General features: G+C 41.4%; 1 pseudogene; it reads right to left on the bottom strand.

The window, feature by feature from the left end:
* Nucleotides 1-8669: 8669 nt before the first annotated feature.
* Nucleotides 8670-9836, bottom strand: LOC102248277 (annotated as a pseudogene).
* Between the last annotated feature and the right edge of the window lie 655 nt (nt 9837-10491).

Genomic DNA, 10491 nt, shown 5'->3' with positions numbered 1-10491 from the left:
TGTATAGAAACAGTGATGTTGGACAGGCTGGAGTCACTACACCTCATTAGAGCATCCCCTGTGCCAGCCCTGCACAAAGTTTTGGCCACCTGTTTTGTACCCTCTGTTGAAAGTTTCATCCAAAATCTGAGGGCACCATTCTATTTTAACATTTTTTTATGCCAGGGTGAGGATTTTATCAATGCAAGAGCCAGCCCAGCTTTGTCTTTGGGTTTCCCCAGAAGCAGACCCTAAGACAGGATTTGAGTGCAAGTTGTTTGTATTTGGGCTTCTCCAGAAGCAGACCCTAAGACAGGATTTGAGTGCAAGTTGTTTGTTTGTCTTTGGGTTTCCCCAGAAGCTGACTGTAAGACAAGGATTTGAGTGCAAGTCATTTATTTGGGAAGTAATGTCAGGAAATACTTGTAGGCAAGTGGGGAAAAGGGAGCAAATAAATGTTGTATTATTGAATCAGTTACAATCATGGAAAACTAGAGCTTAATCCTGCTGTGAAACTCCTGGAGACAGCAGAAAAAACCTACAGTTGTCCTCTACCAAGGGGCCAAAAAACAGGGTATATATCCACCAACTCCCCGTTCCTCATTGCTTGAGAGCTGTTTCCTGGGCATTAATTAACTTGATAAAACTTATGGCTTTCCTGGCTTGAAGGGTGAATATTAGCAAAAAGAGAGAATAATAAAGGCACCTGCCCAAGTAACAATTATTGACGGTTCCATTTGGAGTTAAAACGTAATCCTTTTTACAAAACTCATTCTTTGTTTTCCCCAATTGTCTCCCTCTCCTCCATCATCTAATCACTGAACTTCTTTGGGTTCCAGGTTTCTTTTGTCTTCTTGTCTACTCACCTAACGGTGAGCACCTACTACTGCAAGGCTCTGCACTTAGTGCCAATGAGGGTGGGTAATTACATATGAATATTATACAGTCTCTGCCTACAAAGCAACTTGAAATACAGCAAGGTAGGTATTTCCAAACACAGATAATTTTTTTAAAATTATGAATGGAAGATAAAGTTGGGGTGCAAGGAGATGGTGGGGTGTTGATGTGCTCAATGCAAGCACAACCAGCTATAAGTTAACTCTCCAGTTTCCAGACTGGAGTTAGAACCATTTTGGAATTTTCTCCCAGTTACAGGTCCACAGAACGGTTGTCTCTTAAGTATGGGAGTCCAAGCAGGCTGCCTTGGAAAGCCACTTTTGAGTATGCATTTGCAGTGTGGACAGAATTAATCCTACAGCAGCTCTCCCACTGGCAGGAGGATGCTCTGGGAAAATACTCAGCCTAACAGTTGAGGGCTCTTGCTCTGACTCTAGCCACCGTTTCCAGTCTTATCTCCTGCTGTTTTCTTCCTTTGAACCCTAATTTTCAGGCCAGTCTAATTTTATGCTTCTCCGTGATAGTATCCTAAATTCCCTCTCTCCTATGCTTTTCCTCTTCTGCTAAAACCAGCCTATCCTCTTTCCTGGAAGAGATGATGCAACATTCTTGCTGGGATTCTGTAGACTGAGATTCAAGGAGCAGCCTGAGGGTTGTAATGCTAGACTCATAATATAGACCTAAATTCAATCTCCTGCAATGAGGCTCGCAAACACGATTTTACAAACTGAAAGACCTTACCTCTCTCTGGACCTCAGTTTCCTTATCTGTAAAACATAAAGTGAGCCCTGCTTACCCAAGGACAGCTCCAGGAGTCAAGATGATTGTAAATGCTCTGCAAATTGTGAAGCAATCCCTCATGTATGTTTGCTTATGCAAACGTAAGGGATTGTCATTAGTATTCAGGATCTTCCTAGCTGATGTGTTTTTGCAAGAGTTTGGCTAGAAACATGATTAAGATATGTCCCAGCTGAGTAGCTTCTTCCACTACAGCTTCATCCAATAGCCACAATGGGGGTAGAATAGGTCTTTTGTGATTGTTTTGTACATAGTTGGAAGTATTTCAAAGCATCAGATTTTTTTTTAAGTGAACTCTATTTTACTTGCATTAAATCTAGTTCAATTAGGGCATAAAAAGAAACACTGTAAACATATGGTTCCAAATTTAATATTTAAAATAAAATATACATATCCTGTTATTTTTTAAAAAAATCAGGATTTGCAAAGAATGCATATATCACTGGCAGTACTGATGAATCACATGCGAAAGGAGAATGGAGGAAACAATTTGGCTTAAACAGGAAGTTTTTCTAGGCTGATAATGAAGTGTAAAGCTTTCTCCTTGACTGTTGGAAAAATATAACTTAGATCCGTTCAGTTAATCAATCAATAAATCCATGAGCAAACAAACATAAACTGGAAAGAAAAAAAATAAAATAACCCAAAACTTTAAGGAGAACATTCCTAAGTAAAGGACCCTGGAGAAGGAGCAGGTTGGAGAGAGTATGATGAAATCACTTTGGAACATATTGAGAGGCCATGTGGAGTTTGGATATGCAAAGCTAAAATGCAAAAGTCGTGAGTAGAGCTCAGATACAAATATGACAGTTATTTACATATAGATGGATTGTAACCCTGGGAGTAGAGATGATGAGTGAAGAGGAGGAGTACCAGCATTTAGAGATCTGGACAAAGATGAGTATCCAGCAAAGGAGACTCAAGGGGACAGCCAGAAAGGTGGTAAGAAAATCAAGTGAATATGATAGCACAGAGCCAAGGGAAGAGTAAATCAAGGCAGAGGGCCAATGGTCAGCAGTGATAAATGCTACCATAAGTCTAGTACAATCAGACCTATTGGAAGTGGTACACTGGATTTAGCAACATGAAGATAATTCCAGTGAGACCCATTTGGATGCAATTATAGGCAGGCCAGATTGGAATAGGTTGAAGAGAGAATGAAAAATGAGGTAGGGACAAAGCATAGATAATTTTTTCAAGAAATTCAGCATTAAAGGGAAGGAGACAGCAATACCTGAGAGAACTCCTGAGAGTACTTTAGTAAATTGGAAAAGACTGGTGCATGCTTGATTATTGATTGAAAGAGTCCAGTCCAGAAGGAGAAGTTAAAGACACAGGGGAAAGAGGCCTGAAATTTCTGAAAAATGAGGTAGGGACAAAGCATAGATAATTTTTTCAAGAAATTCAGCATTAAAGGGAAGGAGACAGCAATACCTGAGAGAACTCCTGAGAGTACTTTAGTAAATTGGAAAAGACTGGTGCATGCTTGATTATTGATAGAAAGAGTCCAGTCCAGAAGGAGAAGTTTAAGACACAGGGGAAAGAGGCCTGAAATTTCTAAGAAGACCAAAGAACACGTTTACCAAAGCACAGATCAGAGTCACCTATCCCATGCCGTGGTTAAGGGAGGCTTCCAGGAGATAACACCTGAGTCAAGCTATTTAAATAATGTATCCAGGTAAGAGAAGTAGTTAAAGAAAAAGAGGCTATTTCTCATCCAGTACTTCTTTCAGTGTCACTACTGGGGCGTCTAAAACTTGCCTGGATTGAGTGGGGGAAAAAGGTACTCTTGAAAAGCATTGTGTGAAACTAATTTTTCTAAACTCATTTTTATAAACAAAATGTGGGTTTGCTTACACGGGGCTTATATTGTGTGTCTCCACCCAAGGTATATTTCTCATCTGGGCTATTTCCTTTAGAAAATGTGCAGCCAGTGGTAGTGAATCTTAACTCCCAAGTGCCTACAACTATTTATATAATGCAATGGGTTGCCTTACTCATGAACACATTATGTATTTCATTAATGAATCATTTCCTTATAATCATAATGCTGCCTAATCAGAACCTGCCTATCTCAGCTGAAAAGAAGAAGTTGGCCTTTAGGTGGCCAGGTCGGAACTTACTGATGAAAGACATATTTTTCAATGGTGACAGGTTGGGGGCTGGGTCTGAATTGGGAAGCAGACCAGATGAAGAATATTCGGTGAGGGGCACAATCCACAAGGAAAGGCAAATTATTAAAGATAAGAAATGATAGAAATGATTTATTTTTCAAAGTTAATTGCTACACACTAAAAACTTAATATACTTGAGATGAAATTCATTTCACAAATAAGTACATGAAACACATTCAAACTCTCTGGTAACTTAAGAAATGCTCATTAAATTGAAGTAACATTTTCATTAGTTAATTAGCAATAATCTTTTTTAAGTATAGTAACTAAAGCTAGTGAGTATATGGTGGAAATAGTACCTTCAGCTATTCTTGTTATCAGGTAAATTATGGCATTTTTTTCTGGACAATGATTTGGAACCATGAAACCAAGAGATGTAAAAATGTTTATATATCTTGACTCATAAATCATTCTTCAGAAAAATTATCTTTAAATAATAATAACCTAAAGATAGGTGTGAATTTTAGCTCACATACTCAGTATTTTTGTAAAACAACTCAATTTATGACATTGAAACCCATTTCTTTGGTGGTCTTGGAAAGTTTAATCTCAGTTTTTGGGGTATTTCTGAGAGAGAGTACTCCCAACCCCCAAATAAACAGAGGAGAGAGAAAAGAATTATGCTTTTACTATATTTTCCAAGACACTCTGCCTCTCCCCAGGTCCCTTGGCTGCCCTCTCCTTTCCTCCCACCAACACCCACACTTCTACCTTTGAAAGCAAAAGTCAAGAAGGGAAGACTTTTATAGAAGGCTGTGCATTTAGCCCAACCCCAAGCCTCCTCTAGGCTGGAATAACAACAGTCTATCTGTGTTTGGCTAGAGAGTCATAGACACAGAGAAAAAAGAAGTAATATCTTTAAAAAAATATCCTAATATACATGCATGAAGATTGGCATAAAAATTTTAAAAAATAGTGAAGGAATTGGGAACAAACAAAAAAATGCTCAACAGTGGGGACATGATCATATATAACCAGTCACCAGAGCAGCCTTTTCCCCCAAAGTCTACCTGAATTTAGTACCCATAAAAATCTTTGATCAAGTATCATATTGCGAGAGTCCACGGCCAGAGTGGCTTTCGCGGGTTCAAAGACTTGGAGGAAGGGCTGACGCACAAATGATACACAAGACGAGATATTATTTTTCCAATACTGGGGGAAACCAGAGGACAGCCTAACCATTGCAGTCAAGCTCTCCCCGTTGTTCCTTTCCCAGCTGCTTTTATTAGCTAGAATACACAATTGCCTTTAGGAATGCAAACAGACATAGCAATGGTAATGTTTAGCAAACAGTAAGATTGCCAGGTCTTGGGGGAGTTTGCTTTAGACCATTGAGTCAGCAGCAAGTAATAAAATGTAGATATTCACCCTGTGAATATCAAAAGGAGTCCTGGTCAGCCTTCTGCCAGACTCCTCACATTTATATCAATTACTGTTGATCTTGGTCTCCAGCACATATAATCGTTAGAAATAATTGTAAAGGCAAGGCATCAACCTGGAATAATATTTAATATTATGTTTAGTAATCTTTGTATACAAAAATATTTTGTTATTGCAAAAAAAAAGTCACCAGCAAAAATGAAAATATCTGATGTGTTTGGGTGGCAGGATTTTGTATGAATTATTTTTATAATAAGGATTATCTATCAACATTAAAAATAAATAGAAACTAGAGGAGAATATACTTCTTTCCAGATTTGGAATGAGAAATGAAGAAATCCTTGTGGATTTTGCCTCAAAATTCAGTTCCAAGTATTTGAACCTATTTCAGTCCTTGGCATCATTAATGAATGAAGATTGCAAAGACAGTTTCTCTCTTGCTTTAACTTTCTCTGATTCACTAAGACCTACTCTCCCCTGTCCATGCTTTAAATGCTAGAGAAGTTCAGAACAAAAAGAAATAGTCCAGGAGGCTTCTGATAAGAGATGAGGAATATCTGGGTCACGTGAGAGAGCATTCATTTCTAAGGAAGGAGAAATCACACTTGTTGAGCACCTTATATGTTCCAGAAACAGGGATGGAAACTTTAAATCATTATCACATTTAATAGACTCTACTGGCTCCACTTACTAATGTGGAAGCTGAGGCCCAGAAAGGTGAAGTAATTTGCCAAATGCCACTCTACAACTGAGTCAGAATTCAGAATCAAGTCTGGCTGAGTCCAAATCCCCAGCTATTTCCCCCATGACAATATGTTGCCTCCCTCTGGGTGGCCTCTCATTGGCAAGTCCATTCTGCTCATTATCACATTTAATAGACTCTACTGGCTCCACTTACTAATGTGGAAGCTGAGCCCCAGAAAGGTGAAGTAATTTGCCAAATGCCACTCTACAACTGAGTCAGAATTCAGAATCAAGTCTGGCTGAGTCCAAATCTCCAGCTATTTCCCCCCATGACAATATGTTGCCTCTCCTCTAGGTGGCCTCTCATTGGCAAGTCCATTCTGTCAAATGCCACTCTACAACTGAGTCAGAATTCAGAATCAAGTCTGGCTGAGTCCAAATCCCCAGCTATTTCCCCCATGACAATATGTTGCCTCCCTCTGGGTGGCCTCTCATTGGCAAGTCCATTCTGCCTGCCTGAAATAAAAATTTTAAAAACATAAAAAAGGTCACTATTATAAATTAGTGGAAGTACTAAATAAAAGTCAGCATTTCCTAAAAGTGTAGTTCATGCAATGCTTCCTTTGGTTTTTTGAAATTTAGTTTCTCTTGTTTTATTTATTATTTAAATAAAAGTACATCTTTTATTCACCCTGGCCAGGTAGCTCAGTTGGTTAGAGCATCGTCCTGATATGCGAAGGTTTTGGGTTCGATCCCAGTAAGGACACATACAAGAAACACCAATGGATGCATGAATAAGTGGAACAACAAATCAATGTTTCTTTGTCTCTCTCCCTTCCTCTCTCTCTTTAAAATCAATCAATAAATATTTTTAAAAGTACATCTTTTACAAATGCAAGTCAAAATGTTTTCGTCCTGATATGCGAAGGTTTTGGGTTCGATCCCAGTAAGGACACATACAAGAAACACCAATGGATGCATGAATAAATGGAACAACAAATCAATGTTTCTTTGTCTCTCTCCCTTCCTCTCTCTCTTTAAAATCAATAAATAAATATTTTTAAAAGTACATCTTTTACCAATGCAAGTCAAAATGTTTCTAGGGAATGAACCAGGCACTGAAATTTAATTCTCTGTTGAATTTCAGTTAACACTTGAAAAGTTCTATTTTCAAATCAAGGATATTTTTCCTGTTCTTTTGGAAAAATAACTTAGTAACAAAAGGAAGGTGGTTAAGCTGCATAAATGCTCCTGAATTCATGTTTCTACTTACCTGTGACTGAAGCAGTCTTGTAAGACAGCAGCTCACAACAAGCAGAGATAAGCATATGCATAGCCTGCATTGGAAATCCTGTGTTCATTTCTTCCTTTATAAGGAAACTTCCAAAAACAATCCTGGTGGTTTAATCTTATTTGAAGTTCACCTGATTATTTTATTATGGCCTTGAATGAAGTCCTGTTTGCTTATGTGTATATTTGTTAAAGCTGGGGACAGTGAACAAGGAAAGGCTGAGGATAGAAGAAGTAATAGGAGAGCCAAGGTGGGGCTGCTGTCCGCTCACTGGAGAGTCAGAAAAAAAAAGGAGACCTTGGAGACAGGTTCAGGGGCTTGGGGTTAGCCCAGGACAAGCTGTCACTGCCCACCCCTCCCCTGGTTGCAAGTCTCTGGGGACCCTTGGAATTTAGGAGAGAGGTAAAGTTAACAGGCCTGGGAGGTAGGAAAGGGGCAGGGGGACATAAGGGAGTACTCCCAGGAGAGAGAGAGCCTGAAGTCCTGTTCTTAAAGGCTGTATTTCCAAGCCTACCCCACCCCAATGACCCGCAAGGATCCCGAAGTGAATGTCACCCCCATGCCAGGGGTGGGGCTCATGACAACTAATGGTCGGTTGGAACAGATCTAAAGAGAACACAGATTTTCCTCTGGCATGGCCCACACAAAATATACTCTGAAACTTAAGCACACCTCTAAAAGCCTCAAAGGCAGATTAAAAAGTGTGGGAGGTACACTACACTACAGGCTTTTTTGTGTGTGTTTTTAAAGCACATGCCTAGTCTACTCTTTGGTCCTAGACATGATTTCAGCATACAGATTCTTGTTGTACCATGAAGTTTTGGGAGACTTTGTTCTGGAAGAGGGATCCCGCTGAGTGGGATGAGCCTGAGGCGGTCTCAGATGCCACTCACTTGTCAGGTGTCTCCAGACATTAAAAACACCTCCCAAGACCAAGCAGAACTCAGGTCAGCTCAAAATGATGGGGTAGCCTGGTTACCAAACCTCAGAGCCCTTTCCAGAGGGGCCAGTTTGTCCCTATCCGTCTGCAGCACACCAATAAGGAAGCTGGGGGATGAGACAACATTTCGCAGAATCAACCACCAGGGGCCACAGGTGATGGCCTCTGTCACTGGCTAGTGTGCCTGCTTACCTGTATTTCTCAAACTAACTTAAGAAAACAAAAACCTAATGTGAATAGTGGAAGGGCCTGGCCAGTGTGGCCCAGTGGTTGAGCATTGACCTATGAACCAGGAGGTCAGGGTTAGATTCCCAGTCAGGGTACATGCCCGGGTTATGGGCTCAATCCCCAGTAGGGGGCGTGGATAAGTCAGCCAATCAATGATCCTCTCTCATCATTGATATTTCTATCTCTCTCTCCCTCTCCCTTCCTTTCTCTGACATCAATAAAATGTATTTTTTTAAAATAAAGGAAGAAAGGTAACAACCCCCACACAGATGCCAGTGGCTTTGCTTCTGTGAATTTCCTAAAGCAGCATCTTGACTACACCCTGAGCTGACGTCAGCAATGGTGAAGACAGATTTGAAAGCACCTCCCCATATTCCAGGCATTTTGCCAAGGCTTTGTCGCCCAGAGGCATGCTGGTGCTGCTGGGCTGTCTGTCAGGGCCATCTCTGTTCTTGCTCCCCCACCCTGATGTCTGGCCACTTGTTTAGTTTGGGGACTGTTTACTTGTATACATGAAGTTCCAGCAAGATGTGACTCCAGTGCCCCTACTTTCCACAGCAGGTCTGCCATGATGTGGAGGGCTGAGATCCGGGTCACAGGCATGAGGGGGTCCCACTCATGCTATCATCCAGACCACATCTGAATGTCCCCACGAGTTAGAGCTGGGTCCCCGATGAACCATGGGAATGGACAGCACCAAGTCAATGGCCTGCACAACCGTCTGTCCTTTCAGCTTTTACAGAGCCGGGCTAAGGGGTTTCTCCTACTTTTGCTGCACAGCTAATTCCTGCTGCAGATCTCTGGCTTCCTCCTTCAGTTGCTGAACAGATTCTAGGAGATTCTTCTTGTCAAGCTCGCTCTCTGGGGAGGCATTTCTTTCAATGGTTTGATTCAAGTGCTGCTCCAGTTCTTCCAGAGACAGGATCGTGGCCCATTTCACTCTTTCCAAGACACCATTTGCTTGTTCCAGCTCTTGGATACATTTCTGCAGCTGATCTTTAATTGCCTTTGTCTGGGCAAGGTCATTCTCTAAGGCGGAGATCTGCCAGTAGCCTTCAGAATGCTGCGTCTCTGACTCCTCCTTGGTGGTTTCTAGCTCCATGTGAAGGTGGTTATTTTCTGAAAGGAGGTCCCTGTTGCTGGTTTCAATTTGTTGCAGCTGCATCTCCAATTCAGCTTCATATTCTCAGCTTCCCTCCTGGAATTCTCAGAGCTCCTCTTGTGTTTTCTCTGCCCTTTACTTGTAGGTCATAGTAAGATCTTTCCAATAATCAGCTTCTTCCTCTTAGGAGCTGAAAGTCTTTCCATGGATCTCTATTTTGAAACAGGAAAAGTCACTGTTGTTGTGGCATGGTGGCCAGGCTTGGGCACCAAGAAAGTGGGGTGGTGGCAGCAGCAGCAGGGCGGGAGGTGGGGTGGCCCATGCAATACTCCTTGAAGGAAGTTTTCCATAACCAAATAACATGGGCAGATACTGTTCCCAATAGGCCCCCTTTAGAAATTCCCAGTCCACTGAAACATTCTGAGTAGTACAAAATACTCCCTTTTTGTCTTTTTTTAACCCAGTGTTGCCCAGACTTAGTCATAGTATACTTTTTATCCCACTCCTCTTACAGCTCCAGGCCCAGTTGCTCTTACCTGTGTCAGAGACTATGGAGGAGGCTTCCAGGGAAAACTAAAGGGTCCTATTGTTCTGGGAATTAGGATATTCTGTAAAACACTGGGCCAGCTGTGCTTAGTGAGATGGTCACAGTAGAAGAGAGGGATGTTCTCCTCAATTCTGAGCAGAACTAGAGTGCCCTCGGTACAGTGAGGACTCTAAGAACCATGACTCCAGATTGGCACAATATGAGATTGCAGCCTTGGGGACATCAGGAGAGGGGTAGTACATGACACAGACAAGTGGAACCCAGCCTTGAGGGATAGGTCTTCTAGTGGCTTCTCAGCTACACACCTCAGTGAGGACAGTGAGAACAAGAGAGGAAGCTTTGTGCCTGACCCAGAGCAGGCATGCAATCAATGCTAAACATTTGCTTGAATGTACTCAAGTTCTTTCTGGAACTCCAAGAAGTACTGTCATGATCTTGGAATGAAAGATGACAGACTCAACAAGGCTTAAA

Source organism: Myotis brandtii, unplaced genomic scaffold, assembly GCF_000412655.1.
Source record: "Myotis brandtii unplaced genomic scaffold, ASM41265v1 scaffold57, whole genome shotgun sequence".
NCBI lineage: Eukaryota > Metazoa > Chordata > Mammalia > Chiroptera > Vespertilionidae > Myotis > Myotis brandtii.
This window is presented reverse-complemented; position numbering and strand designations above follow the sequence as displayed.